Here is a 19,973-nt window from a genome sequence, read left to right on the forward strand (position 1 = left end):
AATTTTGGTACGTTACAAACTACTGGTATGATATATATTTTCAACATGAGTAAAATATAAATAAATAAATAAAATAAAAAAACTTGAGTACGATTTAAAATAGTTATTTTGAGACGTGCCAATATGTTGGTAAGATGAAATGATTATTTTGATACATTATGAATCCCTAAAAGTGATTTTTTTTTTTTTAAAAGAAATGATAGTAAAATTTCATTACTTGATCACAATTTCAAAGAGTCCGCAACAATTACAAGAGTTGCCACATGGGTATAATCTTCAATGACCAAATAAATTGATGTGGAGGTAACTCACAACTAGAGTTAATAATAATCTCCTAATTGGCAACCACAACCGCACACACACCAGCACAAGCATTGACGGTACAAATATGCCACAAAGACAACAAACGAAACATATCTATACCGCAACCCATGTAATGTCACTACCAGTGTGAAATCCCGTTCCTAAATTTCACTGTTATAATCTACGTATTTGTATTATTGAGATTTTGCATTATTTTTTGAGAAATTATATTAATTTATTTGGATTTATATTTTAATTAAATTAGTTACAAAGTTTGAAGTTTGGAAAGTACTTAACTAAAATTCGTTGACCTTTCGAGGTCATAAGTAACGTATTCGAATAGATCTTGAAACTACGAGTGCATAGGCAAAAACCGTTTGCGAATCCAAATTATAACGGTATAGTTACAGATATTTGAAGTTGTGATACTATAGTTTGTAGGAATTATTTAACTTCCACTTGTGAGTAAAAGGCCCAAAAAACATATATTTGGGTTAAGGGACCGACTAAGGAGGGGTGGAAAAAAGGGATTAGACAGCAGCCAATGAAAAAAAGGGGAGGGGGTTTGATTTTTGACCCGTTTTTTGGGAGATTTCAACATGTTAACCCGCCAACTTGACCCGCTCATATCTCCTTCATCCGATCTCCGTTTTAGGTGATCTTGGTGTCCATGGAAAGCTCTTGACGAGCCCTACAACTCTGTATGTTAGATGTTCCATTTTCTTATCCCTTTTTCCAGTTCAAGGCAGCAAAGTCCCGTGGGTTTTCCGGCGGTTTTGTCATTTTTCCGGCGATTCTGGCAACCATTTCCCTCAAGTGAGGTATGAAACTTCATCTACTCTTCATAATCTTCAAGTTGGTATGCTTGGTTCATGCTTTCGTATTCATTTTAGAGTTGGGCGTTTAGAACCCTAGAAACCCGATTTCCCCAAAGAATTTGGATGATTCCGGTTAGAATTTGTCGTTGGTCTAGTCGTGAATAATGTCTCCTTTGTTGAGCTCTAGGTACCACGTGAATTTGAGCCTCTTGGGTTAAGGTTGAAAATTTGAGTTTTCAAACCCTTCACCATGGCTACCATTGCGTGTGGCGGTGCGTGGGACCGTCCATGAGTGTTGTCTAAGTACCAAATACCTTCTAGTGACCCTGTGAACCTATGTCTAGCTTGGTTTCCCGAAATTCAATTGTTGGTGTGATGTGGAAAAATGTGAATGACTAATATGTGATATTGGTGATTATCTTATTTTCATAACTACTATCCTGTATGGATATGAGATGGTTTTATAATTTTTTTTCCTGTAAAATTGTTAATTTTTATATTTAGCCATTGATGTAGTTTTATGGTGTGATTTGACGTGCATATTGGAAATATGGTTTGTATTGTATGATTGGATTGATGTGATGAAATGCGAAGGCTAGTAGTGGACCATTAACCCATTGTTATGGGGTTTGTTACTTTGAAACATGTTTCAACCCTTGTGTCATTATTTCATTCTCGTTTCGTTGAGTCTTTGTACCTTGTAGAACTTGATCCATGTCTTGTTTAATTGATTGGTGTTACACATTCTACTCCGCGATTTTGTTGAGTGATGGTCTGTAATCGTATCCAGATCTAGATTCCATTGAGTGATGGTCCGGAATCCCTTTTACTCCGCGATTCCGTTGAGTGATGATCCGGAATCGTATATACTCGGATTCAGTTGAGAGATGGTCTGGAATCCTTTCTACTCTGCGATTCCGTTAAGTGATGTTTCGAAATCGTATCTAACTTGGGTTTCATTTAATGGTCATTATGCATTGTACTCCGCGATTCTGTTGAGTGATGGTCCAGAATCGTACCCACTTGGATCCCGTTAAGAGGGTCTAGAATCCCTCATACTTCGCGATTCCGTTGAGAGATGGTCCGAGATCGTGTTCACCTTGGGGTTGATTGAATTTGGATTGAGATAGCTTTAAAGATGTAGACTTCGGCCGAACTGTGTCGCTCTAACCCTACTTTTCATTGTGTTGTATGATATTATGATTGTGAGCTGTTGTGATTTGTTTCAGATAAACCGTTGTATGTCTGGGTGACTTCTTCAAAGTTACAAAGGTTTGGTATTGATTCCTTATGAATGATTTATATTCAAGAGATGTAAACTGTGATTAATAGTTGGCTTTATCATTATTATCACATCCTTGTATTATTGTCAGTCACCCAAGCTTTGCAGCTTATCTGAATTCTTGATGTTGATGCACCATTCCCATGGTGTAGGCATTGATTGTACAGATGTCAGGTCTGAAGAGATTACAAAAGGTCGCTTGGTATTTTGGTTGAATTTCTGTTAAGTGGTCTGGAATTCCTACGCTTGCTCATTTCCATAAAGGTAGTCCAACCTTAGAGTCGAGTGAATATGAATTGTTTACAGTAGACATTGTGTATAAATTAGACTTATCATTTTAGTACTTGGAATTCAGGTGGGGAATTATGTAGGGATCCTTTATTAAAATTTGTGAATAATGGGACCTTATTGATTGAATAACATAGTAATTGTAGATCTTTGATTTTTATGATTGATTAAGTAGAATGATTGCGGAATGATGTGGGATATGATTGTTATTATTACGATTAGTCTCGTTGCTCAAAGTGGCTTGAGAATAATATCGTGCCTTGTTGGTTCTTGGATATGTTACATGTGGTGGATTAAGGTTTCCTGTTGAAATCGTAGTGATTTATATGATAGAGGAAGTGGAAATGTTGTTTGTCATATTGGATTGTTATGTAGCCCTGAATCTAGTACTTCCATACTTGTCAAGTTCTAATGATTGATTGATGAATGTTATATCTTTTGGCTTGAACGTATTGTGGTAAATGTAGATGGGTAGTGAATGATGAACTACGAATGACTTGATCCCTGTTTAGGGTACGTAGGCAGTCTAACAAGGAGGTTAGATGCAGCCATAAAGCTTACGAAAAATTATTATGCAATTGGATCTTGAGTTATGCCTTGTACATATCTCGGAGGCGGGATCTGTTAGATATACGAATGCTGGGTGCTGTCACGCGTCGATCCTGGACGTATGTTGAGTTCGGGGCGTGACAGCCAGAACAAGCAAGTCCACATCAAAACCATCACTTGGCAAAGCGAGGCCACAATGAAAAACCAAGTCAAACAATTGGGGTCACATTAAACCACCACTCACAAATTGGCCACATCACTTACAAGGCGAGACATTACCCACTAGAAGCGGTACAAACAAACCTACACTGAAACTACACAAATTCGAGAAAACGGAATCCTCCGGTAGGCTTGATTTCATCTATTGACCCATTCCGCCGCAACCCACAAGCCAAGAGCGCTAGGGGAAGGCTTAGCCGCCATTAAACATTAAGGCTTTGACTAACCAACAACCAAAAACACTAACCCAAACCCGCAAATCTAGCCCCAAAACAGGGAGAAGCCCTGTACGGGAATAAATCTCGAGAAACGAGTCTGAGACCTGCATCAGAGCCAGAAAAGTTGGGTGCCGACAAAATAGTGGGGGAGAACAAGTGTTGGGCAGCACTAAGGACCTGTAAGAAAGTAAGGGGGGTCGCGGAGAGAAAGGGGAAAACGTGAGGGTCTCCACGGTCGCGAAGGAGTGGACGCTGGGGGGAGGGGGCTCGGGGAGGAAGCGAACGATCTTGTACGAGCCTTTGTAAAAATGAAATTCGGTAAAAGAAAATGTACCTCCACAATGGCACGTACCAATAGTTGTAATACAATATCATACTTTTATGAAATCAAATTTAATTATGGGAGTGTTTATGTTCATTTTAAAATGTAGCAACTATGTACGGATAAACTTACCCTTGCAATAGTACGTACAAATTAGTAGTAATACCACAATTTTAAGCGTGTATAGTTTCATATTAAGCGTATATATACCAACAAACATACCCAAATGGTAAAGATAAAATTGAACGAATCAACTATGATATCTACATAATTAATTGTACCAACAAGTATTTTGTTCACAAATCAAATGTACCAAACATTAGCAACAAATCTACCGTGCGATAAACTTTCGGCTCCCCGAACAAACAATATCCATGAACGTACCCACACACACCACAAAAACCTCACAATAAAAAATTATGGAGTGTAAACATAAGGATTTGGATTCTAATATGTTTAGAAAATGAGTTGGCATGCAAGTTAAAAACATAAATTAAAAAGTGTAAACATATTTCGCTAGAAGGAGGGCTCGAACCTCCGACCTTGTGGTTAACAGCCACACGCTCTAGCCAACTGAGCTATTCCAGCTTCTTGATGACATATTCCAGATTTTATTTTCATATAATGTTATATCTTAACCAAGACAGAAATTTAGAACACCACTTATTTACTTTTTTAACCCGCAAGTGAAAAATTCCATAAGACACCTGACGTACACTAATATATTAGTACCCAGATCCTCTCTGGATCTAAAAAGTCTAAGCCTAAGGATCAAATGATCATGACCGTTGAAATTTGATTCAACTATTACAAACAGGGGGCCTCTCTAAAAGTTATAATAATTGTAGTTATTTGATCAAATTTCAACGGTCCGGATCATGTGATCCTCAGGCTCTGATTTTTAAGATTCATAGAGGATCTGGGTTCAATATATTTGAAGGCAAAATTTTGACATTCTTGATCTAATTGTTTAAACACCGATATATCTCATACATCAAAGTGTATCATTAAAAATCACCAAGGTAAGCAGACCTAGCATTGTGTTTGGTATATGGGTTTGTCTTGTCTCAATCATGAATTAAAATTGCAAAGGAGCTACATTAAAATTAGAGAACTTTAACGAAAAATTTCCGGTACTGTTCACTTAACGAAAAGTTTCCGGTACTCTTCACTTTAACGAAAAATTACATTTTTATTCTAAACAATCAATTCTGGTACTATTCACTTTATCCTTTATTTTGTCATTTTCGTTAAAACTCAAAGTTTTAAAGACATTTTTATTAGTTTTCCTTTAAAATTATGTATTTTTTTTTTCAAACATTAAAATTAGAGTAAATTGTAGCAATGGCCTCTCAACTTTAATCAAATTAGAGGAATGGTCTGTCAACTAAAAATTCATTACCATTGATCCTTCAACTCATCAAAACGTGTAGCTATGGTCATTTTCATCAATTTCGTCAGAATTTTGTCAAAATGAGTTATGTTGAAAATACCATTGTTACAATTAGGTTATAGTTGAAGGATAATTTCTCTAATTGGATTAAAGTTGAGGGACCATTGGTAATGAGTTTAGTTGAGGAACCATAGTTGCACGTTTTGATGAGTTGAGGGACCAATAGTAATGGATTTTTAGTTAAAGAACAATTTCTCAAATTGAGTTAAAGTTGAGAGACCGTTGCTACAATTTATTCTTAAAATTATGTTGATGTACAGGTTAGTTGTCATTAATTTATGCACGGCAAAGATAAGCACAATGTTAGGTGTTCGCTAAAGACGATTAGAGCCAAGAATTCGACAATAATTATGTACACACCATTGCTATAAAGCAATCCTATATTCACACATGATCTTAACAAAAACAAAAAACAAAAAAAAACAAAAAAAAACAAAAAAACTCTCTCATACAAACTTAAAACAACTTGTATAGTCACCATAAGAGGTAAGATAACACCCTTATGTACAATTAGTGGCAAAGTCAAAATTTTAGCTTAGAGGAGGCTTAAAAGTCTCAATTTGAAACACTCTCCTAATCTTACAAAAATTACTCTGTCATGTGATGACTAACCGACCACTATCGTTTGGGTCTGGTATGGTATTGTCCTCATCATCCTCTTCCTTAAACTTAAATCACAAGCCTCTTTGAGTTCCATCCTCTCTCCCTCCTCATAGCTCACAAGAAACAAATTGCCTGAACTCAACCTCCAATCAAACCCGGTGAAAAAAATTAAAGTAAAAACGTCGGATTGGAGCTTTGAGTCTATGAAAAAACCTTAAAAATCATAAGCATTGCACTAAACTTTTCTATGTAAAAAAAAAAAAAAAAGTCATGATGGGCCTTGGACAATCCTTGTCTCTTTATGGCTCTGTCTCTGTATTGAATTAATGTGGTATTAACTCTAACTACTTAGTACTAAAGTCTAATAATATTTTTATTCACTTGTAAATAAGAGATCTTATGTCCAAATTTTGTAAATGACAAGTTAGTAATCAATTTCTTCCTCCCTCCCTCCACTCTTTAGCATAAACATATTGTCGTATAGAAAATTATTAATTGTGTACAAGGGTTTCTTTGGTGTGAGCACACAAATTTAATGTCTACTGAAATAAGTACCCGTGTACTAAGAAAGAGCATAAGACGAATTTGCTCTTAAATCGTATCTTGTCAAAAGTAGCACTACGCATCAGTGGGAATTTTTCCAACACTTTCTACCCTTTTTAATTATAATTCTTTTGTTTAGGAGAAAAGTGAAAGAAATAAAATCAAGATAACCGAAAGTGAGAAGCCTATATGATCATGAAGAATTAAAAAAAAAATGTGCATAATACAACAAGAGAAATTGGTGAGCTTTCAGGACATTGAGTGACTGACGTATAGTCTAATTGAATTCGAGTAGACTTAAGAAAGAAATTGGGTCTTGTAAAAAAATCTTGACAAATTAAGTACCCGTTGTTGTAGCCATAATTTATTGAACAATTATGGAGGCTATATAGAGAGAGAAGGTGCAGCATAGAGAGATGAAGAGAGATGTGTAATTGTGAGGTGTGTTCTATTCCACCCCATTGTGCCTTTATTTAAAGTAGTAGGATAGGTAAAAACATTTCCCTTTAAGATTACAACATTTAATAGGTAATCAACTCCTAATAGGAATATAAGATACATTACCATATGTACTAGGATTTACACAATCACATTCCTAATCTAATAGGACTGCAACACTCCCCCTTGAGTGTGTAAATACTCAAGTAAATGGTGCATCAAGTCTTCAACGATGAAGTAAGTATAGTTGATGAAGTCGTCGGCATAATAAGTGAATGCGAGTCTCATATCAACGGAAGAATGCATAAAAAGTAAAACTCACAAAAAAAAAAAAAACCTTGCTATGGTAAAACCCAAGGTAGGAGAAAAACCCATAGACTAAGGAGAAAAGTGAGAAGTTGCATTAAGTCAAAACTATACGTCTTTTGGATGCAAGTAGAACAGCTCACAAGGGTATGATCAGCCTAGGATGAGTGCCTCGTTAAAACCTAGTTAGGTAGCAAAAATCCAGTGGGAAAAATACTCCTAATCGTAGAGGAAAAGAGTACATTAAGATCAAGTGAGTATACTTCTGGATACTCTCTCTAAGTTTGACATAACTTTCAAATGAGAATTACAAACATTGCATATGATAGTTAGGCATACCAATTCCTCGGACAAGCTTCTAGAAGGTTGACTTCGGCAGTGATGTCGTGTAGAGATCAACAAGGTTGTCTGGGATCGGCTCGCATGACTTCAATCTCCTGATGCTTTGCTAATGTAGATGTGGACGTAATATGTCTTGGCGTTGACTTCGTTGATGTATCATAGCTTGGTTGGGTTGATACATGCGGCATTGTCTTCATGGATCGTCATTGGGACTCAACGATGGATGAAAAATACAGCAAGTACTTTGAATATGCTCAACAAGAACTCCTAACCATGTTTCACTTGTGGCATAATTAAGTAAGGTGAGTCTTGGAACGATTCAAAGGTTTCGCAACTAAGGTCACATCTTGAACCTTTAAGATATTGCGATATCCTTAACGGTAAAGACATAACCATTTGGGGGTTTTACTTTGTGTGGGTTTGATAACTAACCAACGTCAGCATAACAAACAAGGCAAACATCATTCTTAGGATTTACCCAAATTCGTAGTACCTTCAGGGTAGTATTTAATACCAATTTAGTGGTTGCGTGTAGGCGCGGTGCTGCATCTTTACCAATAGATCAACAGCGAATGAGATGTCCTGTTTAAATACAATGAGCTAAATACAACGAAGTCAAAGTTGAACTTAGATATGGAATTTTGAATTCCATAACCTCTTTAAAGGTCTCATTTGCATATAATGTATAAACAATCATAGGTATACTCAAATGTAACACAGTCGGGGTGTAGTTTGACTGGTAGACCAAAATACCATCAGAACAATGCTTCAACTTCAGGTCAAGGCATAAACGAGTTTTCCTAAGATCATTCATCCCAAATTCCATCTTCAGGTGCAAGGTAGTTTTCTTAAGCTCTTCCAGAGTCTTAGTGAGATTCGTGTTAACGACATAAACTGTAACTCTAGCAATTCAAAATAAGACTTCATAGTTTAACACGTAAGGGCATAATTCATATCCCTAACTGATCAAATAATCACTTAGACGGATATACCACATCCGTCGGATTGTAAGTGAACGCCTCAAACAAGTTAAAAGGGTGTTCCGTGGTTTTGGAACTATTTGAACCAGTCCATGTAATTCTTCAGGAACTTACATGTAAATCTCCGTATCTATATCCCATGGAGAAACACTAACCAGATTTCATAATGCTGGTATCAATCACATGATGTTTTGAGAGAAACCTTGAGCCATAAGGATTGCATCACATTGTACTATTTCATTCATCTCCTAATGCTTCCTTTCCCACTTGGAACACAATAGGGTTACCTTGGGCAGTGTAGGAACGACTGGTCCAATACACACTTTGGTAAGGAATTTGACTTGGATTGTAATTTCAGTTGTCCAATTAGTTCTACGTTGTCACTTAATCAACGGAACACGGTTCGATATCGTTGCTTTTCATTTATGTCAGTGCTACCATATAAGTGAAAACATCATTGATGGTTATCTCATTTCAATTCCATTTAGCTCATCCAAACTAGTATACTGGACCAAGAACTTCAAGTCTCGAGAGTAATCCGGATTAATCTCATAAGATGAAAATGATTTGAGGTAGCAATCAAGTTTAGATTCATTGTTGTGCTGTGTCTTCCTCTTCTAGGGAAGTGAATCCTACGAACCGAATGATCTGTCGTGCTCCAAGCCAAGACAGATTGATTGGCTATCCGCTGGTGTACTAGACCGTCCAACAGGGGAGTCCAAACCGTCCAATAGGGGCGTCCAAACCGTCCAACAGGGGCGACACACCCTTCAGGGATGTTGACTCGACGTTCATTAAGTACTTCTATCTTTGCAGACATGTTTGCAGCTGGTATATGATCTCGTCACTTTAACTAGATCAAAGGAATGCGTTTGGGGCAACATTCTGAAAGCTAGAATTCATCGCACTTGCTTATCACACTTGTGTGGTATAGGGATCGAGATGAAACATAGTGGGCATCGTCCACGCAGATTTGCATTGTTCTCCAGGAACGTTGACATTCTTATCTCCTCCTAACGGCACGAAGATTGTCTCGTTAAAGTGACAACCCGTAAATGAGCGGTAAAGAGATCGCATGCAAGAGCTCGAAGAGAGCTAGTGTGAAGGAGAATCATAATCGACAAAGATTCCCATCCTTCTTTGAGGACCCATGTTGGTACGTTGCGGCAGTGCAACTTGGCACATGGAATACACACCCAAATGTGTAAATACGAAAATCGTTAAGTTCTTACCTAGTAACCAACTGTGACATCATATAGGTTTCGTGTCAATAAGCCTCAAGGCGAACCAACATAGTTGCGTACAAGATTGCATAGCCATAGTCAAAAACCAAAAACTTAGTACATTTACCAAAATACAGGCGATCATTTAAATTGCGCTTTATGATCGCTAGGCGATGCTATTTGAGGTAAACATGGGAATTTGATGTTCAATTATAAACCCAAAATATATGCAATACTTTATCGAAAACCATCGATATAAACTCTCCGGCATAATCCAGTTTTCCGGACCTTAAGGGATAAGTAGGGTGGTGAACCCTTAATCGGCCATGAGGTTTAGCAGTAATGTGTGTGGATAAACATGTGACCAGTTTTTCGATTCATCAATCAAAACCATAAGTATTTATATGGTCTGCATGTTGGTTGGATTAGTCCATGTATATTCCCTTAAATCCACTGTGAAAAGGGAGTTGTTTCCTATCTTTGCTAGGAATGATATAGAAATCAATTTTCCTAATGAGCAGGCTAGGCAAAGTGTGCTTGTAGGCACAAGATCCTTACTTCGGGTTAGGAGATGCACCATAACATCATGTCCACCTAAGTGTCCCAAATGGTCCTACCAAAGCAGGTAAACTGCTCAATCACCAAGCTTCAGGGTGGCCACATGTGGTGTATTCCCAATTGAGAGACAATTCATTGGCCCCAAATCAAAGCTTCAGGCTAATTTTTGAAGGTGGTGCAAAGATATTCCATTCTATTTTCATCAGTAGTTTCACTTATGATCATTGTTCTCTTGAATATCCTTAAAAACTTAACGACATGGAGAATTTAAAGTCCCTTAAATGGTGATGCAGTACCATTCATACAACGAGGAGCATGCCAATGCTCTTAATCAGGTTGGATAGACCTGAAGGCGTTGTTAGAGATGTGATTTAAGTGTAAAGTTAGTGTGCGTAGTACGCATTCATCCAGACAACTAACTTCCCCACATTTCTACCTAATCACGTGTTTAATTGAATCGGTCACATGTATTAAGAAACATGATTCAATTAACTCATATTCGAGGAAAATATCAATAAGATTACCGATAAGTAAAACATACACCAAACTTGAATCCAAGAACATGAAAAAATGTTCACAAAGTAAATGGTTTACTGAGAGGATTTGGCCAACAAGGTCATCCATGTCAAAATTCTGCTCTTCCAATGATGTTTGGTGGAGCAAAATCAATCTTACATATTAACTACAAGAATGGTACTCCTCAACGACATTGGTAGAGGCACAAACAGGTGCATAACTAATGATCTATTCCATCGAGACTGAAGTAGATTCTACAGGGTTGAGGTTCTAGAATATTTTCCCTTATGCTTAAAGTTTTAGGTCTTAGGTGCCAAGGATCATGCTTCGAGCATAATGCCACACCTTGGCAGGCCCTGATTCTACCATATGTTTGTGGTAGTAATCAGATCCGAGAATTTGGAAAACTTTCGCTTTCTACACGGCTGCTTCAAGGGCGAGTTAGAAACATGGAAGTACGAGAAAAGTATTCTCCAGTCAAAATTCGATCGGATTTATAAACTTCAGAATTGTACTTATTCATGGACGTAATCATGGTGTGCTTCAAGCAATGTCTTGCATGATCAGACAATCTGTAGGAGAGAGCCAAAGAGCCATAGAATCCTCGTTCGGGAGGTATTTCCATTTGTAATTCTTCGGGCATAAGTCTTTGAATGAAGATCATGGCGAAGGCTTATTCAGCTCATCCTTGCAATTGTTGGCTTCAATGGTTTCTCAGCTTCTTAATAGTCACATGGAGATTCACGTCTTGTACCCCACATAAAGTGGTTTATATTAGAAACATCCAAATCAAGAAAATCGAACGGTTCAACAATCCATTAAATTGGAGGGAATAAGAATGTAATTGGTGCTATGGGAAGGAGTCATCCATAAGCATCAAAGTTAGAACATTCAAGTTCTAAGACATGATTTTCATGAAAAACGTCGAGTATTCATGGGTGTATTGTTTTATGAAATCTTCGGGTTTCAAAGGCACTAAATTTGAAACTACAGGTTCAATTTAGTTTATGAAAGTTTAGTTCATAAAAGAGAGATTCTTGCAAGAACACATAATGCAATATGTTGATTAAGTGTAGTGGATTTGAGGTTCTTCGGGAACTCAAGTGTGAGAGTTTCGTTACGACGAAAGTATGTCACGATTCAAAGAAAAGAAATAAATTATTGAATCGTTAATGTCCAAAAGTGATCTTCAGGTTAATAATTTTGGATTCATTATCAGATTAATGGACTGTATGTTACTTTTAATTAATTCAATAAATTGGAACCATTTGGGGTCGATAGTAGAAGCAAAAATAATTATAAAATTCGGGTTAAAATTATTTAGAATGCTAAAATAATAGCATTTGGGTTGAAAAAAATATTGTCCCAAAAAATAATTGGGCTCAGGTTAGGTGCCTTGAGTAAAAGGCAAGGCCCTAAAGGGCCTCGAGAGTGGGTTGCAGGCCACGGGGATGTGGGAGAAACCCCAACCGCAACTAGGTTTCAATGTTGGGCCGAAGGAAGGGCACAGGGTAAGGCCTAGCAAAAACCAGCCTTAGGTGTGTGTGGGAAAGCAAGCCCATCAAAGGCTGGCTTGAGGGTTTGGATCACACGGGGCTTAATCGAGGCTAAAGCTGGGTCCATTGAGCTGTGGCACAAGCCTAGCAACCAAGAAGGTTGTGGTGTGCAACCTGGGAAGGGAGCCAGCCAATAGGGCTGGTTTAATGGCTACAGGCCAAGGTGACCATAAGGCTCAGCAAGTATAAGCTTGTTGGCAGTCAGACCAAGGCAGCGAGATTAGGCTCGGGGCTTCAAGCCCTGTTGAGGTTGATTCCAAGCCAAGACCTGGTTGCTGCATTCACAATGATTGTGTGGTGGGAGTGCCGCACCATGTCCAATTCCTTTTTTTTTTCGACTCTAGGGTTTCAAAAAACCCTAATTGCTTCTAATTTTTTTCAATTCTTTGACTCACAAATTCCACATAGCAAATATAATTGCGTAATGCATGAAACAAATATATATATATATTGACAAATATATGAACATATACAATATATATATCGGAAGGAAAATATAAACATAGGGGGTTCATGCATCATGGGGAATGATTTCATGCTTCAAGGTTGTTTCAAATATCTTACTTTATTTTAAGCGTACTTAATTGGCAGAAAACAACAAAAGCCTTTGAATTTGTAAAAGATCCTTCTAAAAAACACAGCACCAAATTTTTTCTTTTAAACAGCAAATAGATATCTAACCACAGCACGAAATGTTTTCTTTAACTCAATCTATAAATAATCATAAAAATTAAAATGTAAAAGAAAACATATCAACCAAAATTCTATACTTATTAAGGGCATCCCTTGGAGTCTCGCACAGGGCCCCCAAAATCTTAGGGCCGGCCTTGCACACACCTTTTTTTACTTCTCACACATCCCTTGTTAATTTTTGTCCATTGATCTTCTTCAATTCATCTTATCCGACGATCGAAAATTAGAAGAGTGTGTGAGAAGTAAAAAGGAATGTATAGATATCACACCCCTTATTGAAATTAGATATATAGTTCATGTATTCTGACCCACATATGCATCAACGGTTCAAAAATTGTCCAAAATCATTGGCTGCAGCATGCCTGATTTTTACAAGGAGTAGGATCATCTCCCCTCTTTTTTTCCTTTTCTTCTCTCACCTCCTATTTGAACGGTTACGATGAAGTCACATTAACACTCTTTTGTTGACTCCTTTATAGAGAGAAAACGATAGTTTGAAAGATTTTGGAATTCTAGTTATTTTTTTACTGAAGTGCAACCATTAAAGAAGCAAACTTTACAGCTAATGTCCTTAAGCTAATTTTGAGCGTCAAACTTAATTCTTAACGTGTCTGGTTACATGTGGTGCCGACATTTGCAAGGTAGACGATTCAGTTTGACTCTTAAGTATTAGTTGCCCTCAAGGTTTTGTTATTTTTGTTTTCTTTTTTTTTTTCCTCAAAAAAAATTCTGAAAAGGTAAACTAACATTTACTTTTTTCAAAAAAAAAAAATTAAAAAAAAAAAATCAATCTATCATTCACTTTTACCGATTAAGTTGCAACTTCCGGCATTGCAATTTTAGTTATATCTTTTACCATCCAAACATTGCTACCAGACACTTCAGACCCAATTTGTAGATAAAATAAAAAAAATAATAATACAAATTTGATTTGTTTTCTTATGATTAAGAATACGTTTAATTTGCGAAAAATAGATAACGATAGAATCTAGCAGACTTTCGGAAGCAGCACCCGCACATACATTCAAACTAGCACCATTTCTCCATGGTAAATGCTCAAAGCAGGCAGCTTCTCTATATAAGGTTGCAGTCTAGCACCCATAAATCTCTTTAGAGTCAGAAGAAGAAGATTGAAAACATGATTCATTGTCTGCATCAACTTATAAACAAGTTGAAGATGTTTATTTTTGTTTGTTTCAGTTAAATTTTAGTTATGTTGTCATAATTCCGTTTTTATTTGTTGTTATATAGTAGGGCATTTTGTTTTTTATTTATCTTATAATTAATTAATAAGCAACAAAAATGCTACTTTGGTTCGTCAACTATTTGAGAGTTTCTATGTTTGACGCAACCCGTCCTCTTGGAGAAAATTTTAGTTGTGACAGGAACACGGATGGTAGATCACGTGTTTTTATGCAAGTGGTGGAAATTTTTAATTTTTAAGTTATTAATCTTTTAACACACATAACTCACCATTTATATAAGGACACATGGTGTACCACCTTATGTGACGGTCACATTGAAAAATCTCTCGTCCTCTCGGCACCCTAACATTCTTTCTTTTTTTTTTTTTTTTTTTTTTTTTTTTGTAAATGAGAGTTTGCAATATTGAGTTTGGTTTAATGGACTTACAACCACGAGCTCGTGGTCCAATTGTAAATGATGGATTACGAGGCTTCCTTAAAACTAAAAATTAGAGGTCTTAAGTTCGAAACCCGCTGCTAGTGTGAAAGCCAGACATGTGGCCAGGGGAGGCTGAAATGCCTCTGTGAGTCTTCCCGACCCCCGGAAAGGTAGATAACCGTATCTTGCCACCATTTGTCCCATTTTAAACAAAAAAAATGAAATTAACTTGTGCAAACATGTGTCGTCTTTGTTAGGAGATTTAAGACGCATATATGATCTTTAACTCATGCATATTGCATGTAACGTGGTTTTGTTTCCTATATATGGTCCCATATCATTTGGAGTATGTGGGTTAAATTCATAAGAATTGTGTTTGTAAGTTGTCCAAAGAGGTGCACAATCGTATTTAGAACTCTTATATATTTTACCAACTCTATAGTGAAAGACAAATTAAAAGCCTCAGTCTGTTTTTGGGTTTTCTTTTTCACCGTGTCTTTATTGCATGTTTGTAAATAGACACGACATTTTAATAAAAAGGAAAACTATTGAAAAGGGTTTGAAAACTTTGAGTTTTAACGATAAGGACAAAATAAAGGGTAAAGTGAATAGTACCAGGATTGACTTTTTAGTGTAAAAATGTGGTTTTTCGTTAAAGTGAACAGTACCGAGAGCTTTTCGTTAAAGTTTCCTTTATAAAATGTTGGAGTAAACTAAATAATTGGAGAGCTGAATAAGTTAGGATTTCACATATCCAATATAATATTTTATCACATAAAGCTTTTGGACTTTATATTACTTATAAGCCATAAGTGATAATAGATCGGGAGTAAAAAATTGAAATGGAAGTAAAAAACCGCTAGAAGGGATTAAACCTCTGACGTTATGGTTAAGGGCCACACACTCTAGCTAACGGAGCTATTCCACCTTCTTAATGATGTATTCCATATTTTTATTTATATTATTATTTTGTAATAAGAACTAGAAATTTACCACAATACTCATTTACTTTTTAACTAACAATGCAAGTGAAAATTCTTCAATGCACTGACGTATGATATGCACTAATGTATCAGACGATTAAATTTTGACATTCTCAATTTATTAATTTAAATACCGATACATCTCATACACCAATGTATCATTAAAAATCTTCAAGGCAAGCACACCTAGAGACGATTAAAGCCAAACATTTTCAATTTATGTGTTTGCCTAATGACGATTAAAGCAAAAAAGTCGACAATACTTATGTACACCTATTGCTATAAAACAAAAGAAAACTAATAAAAAGGGATTCAAATCTTTGCAATTTAATAAAAAATTATCCACTAACTTTATTTAATGATAAAGACAAAAGAATTATATATAAAAAAACAATATAAAAAACCCAACTTGCACTGGGCTCATTCCCCTTTTCCACTCTACTTTTTTTTTTCCATTGTGAGCTACATTAATAGATTTTTTTTTTCCGCTTAGAATAAGAAAAAAACCTTCAAATTGAATTACATTCCCCAGTTTTATTTTTATGTTGTTTTCCAATAGTAGTCAAGATGATGAGAGATTTTTCAATGTGTTTGGAACACATAGTGGTACACCGCGTGTCTTTATACAAGTTGTCAGATTCTTGTGTTAAAAAATTAATAACATAAAAAATAAAATTTCTCATCACTTACATAATAACATGTGGTGTACTATTTGTGTTACGGGCACAAGTAAGAATTTCTCCAAGAAGACACCCAAGCTTAGGAAATTGAATGGAGACCTACATTTATTATTGTAGGCATGTAAAAAATGTGAGGAAATTTTAATTTGGTAAATGAAAACAACTTTTTAAATATAATTATTGAGAATATAATCTTCTCAAGGTTTTGATCTAAAGGATCACTTCTGGATTCTTCGTTTTTGGCTCAAGTGATGCTTTTACAAGACAAAAAAGAATCTAAATTTCAAACCTTATGAAACTGAACCAATAATTAAACACTATTTATAAAATTTGACCAATAAGTAAACATTATTCATGAAACTAGATCAATAAGTAGACACTATTTATGAAACTGGACCAATAAGTAGACATTATTTATGAAACGAAACCAAGAATTAGACACTTTTTCCAAAACTAAACCAATAGGTGGAAACTATTTATGAAACTGGACTATACACTATTTATGAAACTGGATTAAGAACTAGACAATATTTATGAAACATGACCAAGAACTAGACACTATTTATGAAAGTTGGCTAATAACTAGGTACTATTTATGAAACCGGACCAATTATTATACATTATTTATGAAACTAGACCCAATAACTATGCACTATGTATGAAACATGACCAATAACTAGGCATTATTTATGAAAGTGGACCAAGAACTAGGCAATGTTATGAAATTGGACCAATAAATAGTGTTCAATTTTATAAATAGTGTTCAGTTTCATAAATAGTGTATGTGATGGACGCACAGGGCCCGCGAGTCATTTATTTTTTATATATATTAAAATTGTGTCATTTTCATTAAAATTTTAAGTTCTTTTGTCCTTTTATTAAAATTTAAGGGGTTTTCATTAATTTTTAGTTATTTTTCATTAAATAAAGTTATAGCATAGTTTTTAGTTAAAATAAATTTAGTCCAAACCCTTTCATGAAAATTCCCTTTATATCCTATATATCTTCACACATAATCATAAAAGAAAAAAGCCCTCCCATACAAACTTAAAACTACTTGTCTAGTCTCACTATAAGAGGTAAGATAATACCCTCATGTACAATCAGTGATGGAGCCAGGACATAAGCCTAGAAGGGGTCCAAAATTCTCAATTTGATATACTTTCCTAATCTTACTCTGCCACGTGGTGAGCAACCTACCCCCATTGTTTGGGTCTGGTATGGTGTCATCCACATCATTCTCTTCCATAAACTTAAATTCCATGCCTCCTTAACTTTCTTCCTCTCTCCCTCCTCCTTAAAGCTCACAAGCAATGAATAGCCTAAACTCCATAAGAGCCATCAACCTCAAATCAAACTCAATGAAAGAAAGTAAAATAAAAACGTCAGATTGGTGCCCTGAGTCTATAGAAAAATCTTGAAAATAATTACACGTGTACTAAGTGTTGCTCTTAAATAAGCAGCACTAGGTAGTAGTGGGAATTTTTTTTTTTTTTTTTTTTTAAGGAAGAAGAAGATTAAATTAAGGAGAAACCTCGGTGACATCCAAGGCCTTGATAATCATACAAGATAACATTTTTTGCTTGGGGAGGAACACACCCATCCCAAATATATAAATTAGTACAACTATGCCTGAGGGAAGTGATAGCATCCGTGTTAAGTTTGTTTCTCTGTAGACATGATTCTATTCTACCAGCTTGCACGATGAGGCAAGCCATTTAATGTCCTTAGCAATGGACCTAATTATTTCATTAGCAGTGGGAATTTGTCCAACACTTTTTACCCTTTTTATTTGAAGTCTTTTATAGAAGAAAAGTGAAACAAATAAAACCAAGATAACTTAAAGTGAGAAGCCTATATCATCAAGAAGAATTAAAAAAGGAAAATGTTATTAGCATTCTAAAAAATTCAATTTGCACTCCTCATAATTGTATTTTTATTTCTAAATATAGAAAGTTTAAAGTACAAAATGAGAATTTTAGACTGAGAATAACACTTCCTAAAATCATTGTACATAATACCAAAAGAGAAAATTATGCATACTATCGCCTTGCTTGAACAAGCAAATGCTAATGCTGCTGCATTGGAAAATAAACTCGAACCCAAATCTGAAAGCCAGGATCTAATTAAGGACGAGGATTTCAACCTCTGAAGTGTTAGTCGATGAGCAAAAGGAAGTGGAAGGGATGGTCTACGAGCCAATGAATATTATTTGGTATTCATTAAGAAAATAGTGAAGCCCTTCAAAGCAAGGCATAGAAAAGAATAAAAAATGAGCCAGTACCTCACTTACGGTACAGTCTCTTAATTAGAAGTCGACTTACTTGTGATGCAAACCTTAACATTAACTAACTAACTAACTAAATAACTAACTCTTTCGGTCGGCAGAACCAACAGTAACACGCCTATTACAAATACAACTCATCTAAGGAGCCTTAGGCCTCTCTGTGGCCTCCAGTGGCACTTAGAAAACATTTAACTAGTTTAATTGACTGTTTAATACTAATGATACTGTTACTTCGAACAGATGGAGGATTATAGGGTGAGCTTATCGAAATGGTCCCCAGAGCATGGACGTTCTTGATAAAATGACCATTAAATGACATTCTTTCTTTAACGTTCTTTCTATGGGGTTCAAAGATATAATCACACGACATAGCATCGAGTGGCTTGTGATTCAACATTCAACATTGGCATTCCAAATTAGCTACAGCCTCGCAGCCACAAGTTCGTTTCACCCTTCGTTACTAATAAATTTAGGTATGTATCGAACAGACAGACGCCATGTTACCATTCAATTACAATTGAAGTTGGTTAGTAAAACATGGTGTGTTAACAATATTATACATTTGAAAGACTAGCTCTTGGGATTTTAGGCCGTTTTACTTTTTTTCAAATAATAAACATTTCAACCATTTTTGCTCGTGCTAGCCTCCAAAAATTCTTGGATTTCTTGCCTAAAAACAGACAGCTACATCAAAAGCACGTTTTTATGTAGTTTGACCATTAGTTCCCTCGATAGAGAAATAGGTTTGACAACTCAGCCAAAAAAAAAAAGGCTAAAAAATATTTAAACCCAAATAAATAAATAAAAGAAACAAATTTGACAATTGAAAGCTCGCTTTTGGTTGTCCATGAAATGACGATTTTTTTTTTCATTTTAAAAAACATGAATATCACGATTTAATACCAATAAAAAGGTCCACCGCCTACCCCTCTCACTTTTGAGCTGTTTGACATTCCATACTTCTAGAAAACAAACACTAATCAAATTCAATTTCCTACCAACATCTATCTACTATTATTAACAAAATAAACAAAGTAATTAAATAAGATAAAAAAAAAACATGTACACACGTGACAAAATGTCTTTTCATAATGAGATACATATAACAAGCTTTTACATAAAACAACTAAGTTTCTCAAAAGAAAATAAAACAAACAAAAAGGAAGCCTAGGAAGAAAGAAATTCTAGAA

General features: G+C 35.6%; 1 non-coding gene across 1 annotated transcript; it reads right to left on the reverse strand.

Annotated features, from left to right (window-relative positions):
- Window positions 1–4,513: 4,513 nt before the first annotated feature.
- Window positions 4,514–4,587, reverse strand: TRNAN-GUU (transfer RNA asparagine (anticodon GUU)). Its single transcript has one exon. It is a non-coding gene; the product is annotated as a tRNA-Asn (tRNA).
- Between the last annotated feature and the right edge of the window lie 15,386 nt (window positions 4,588–19,973).

The sequence above is a fragment of the Malus domestica genome, chromosome 07 (genome assembly GCF_042453785.1).
Source record: "Malus domestica chromosome 07, GDT2T_hap1".
Classification (NCBI taxonomy): Eukaryota; Viridiplantae; Streptophyta; class Magnoliopsida; order Rosales; family Rosaceae; genus Malus; species Malus domestica.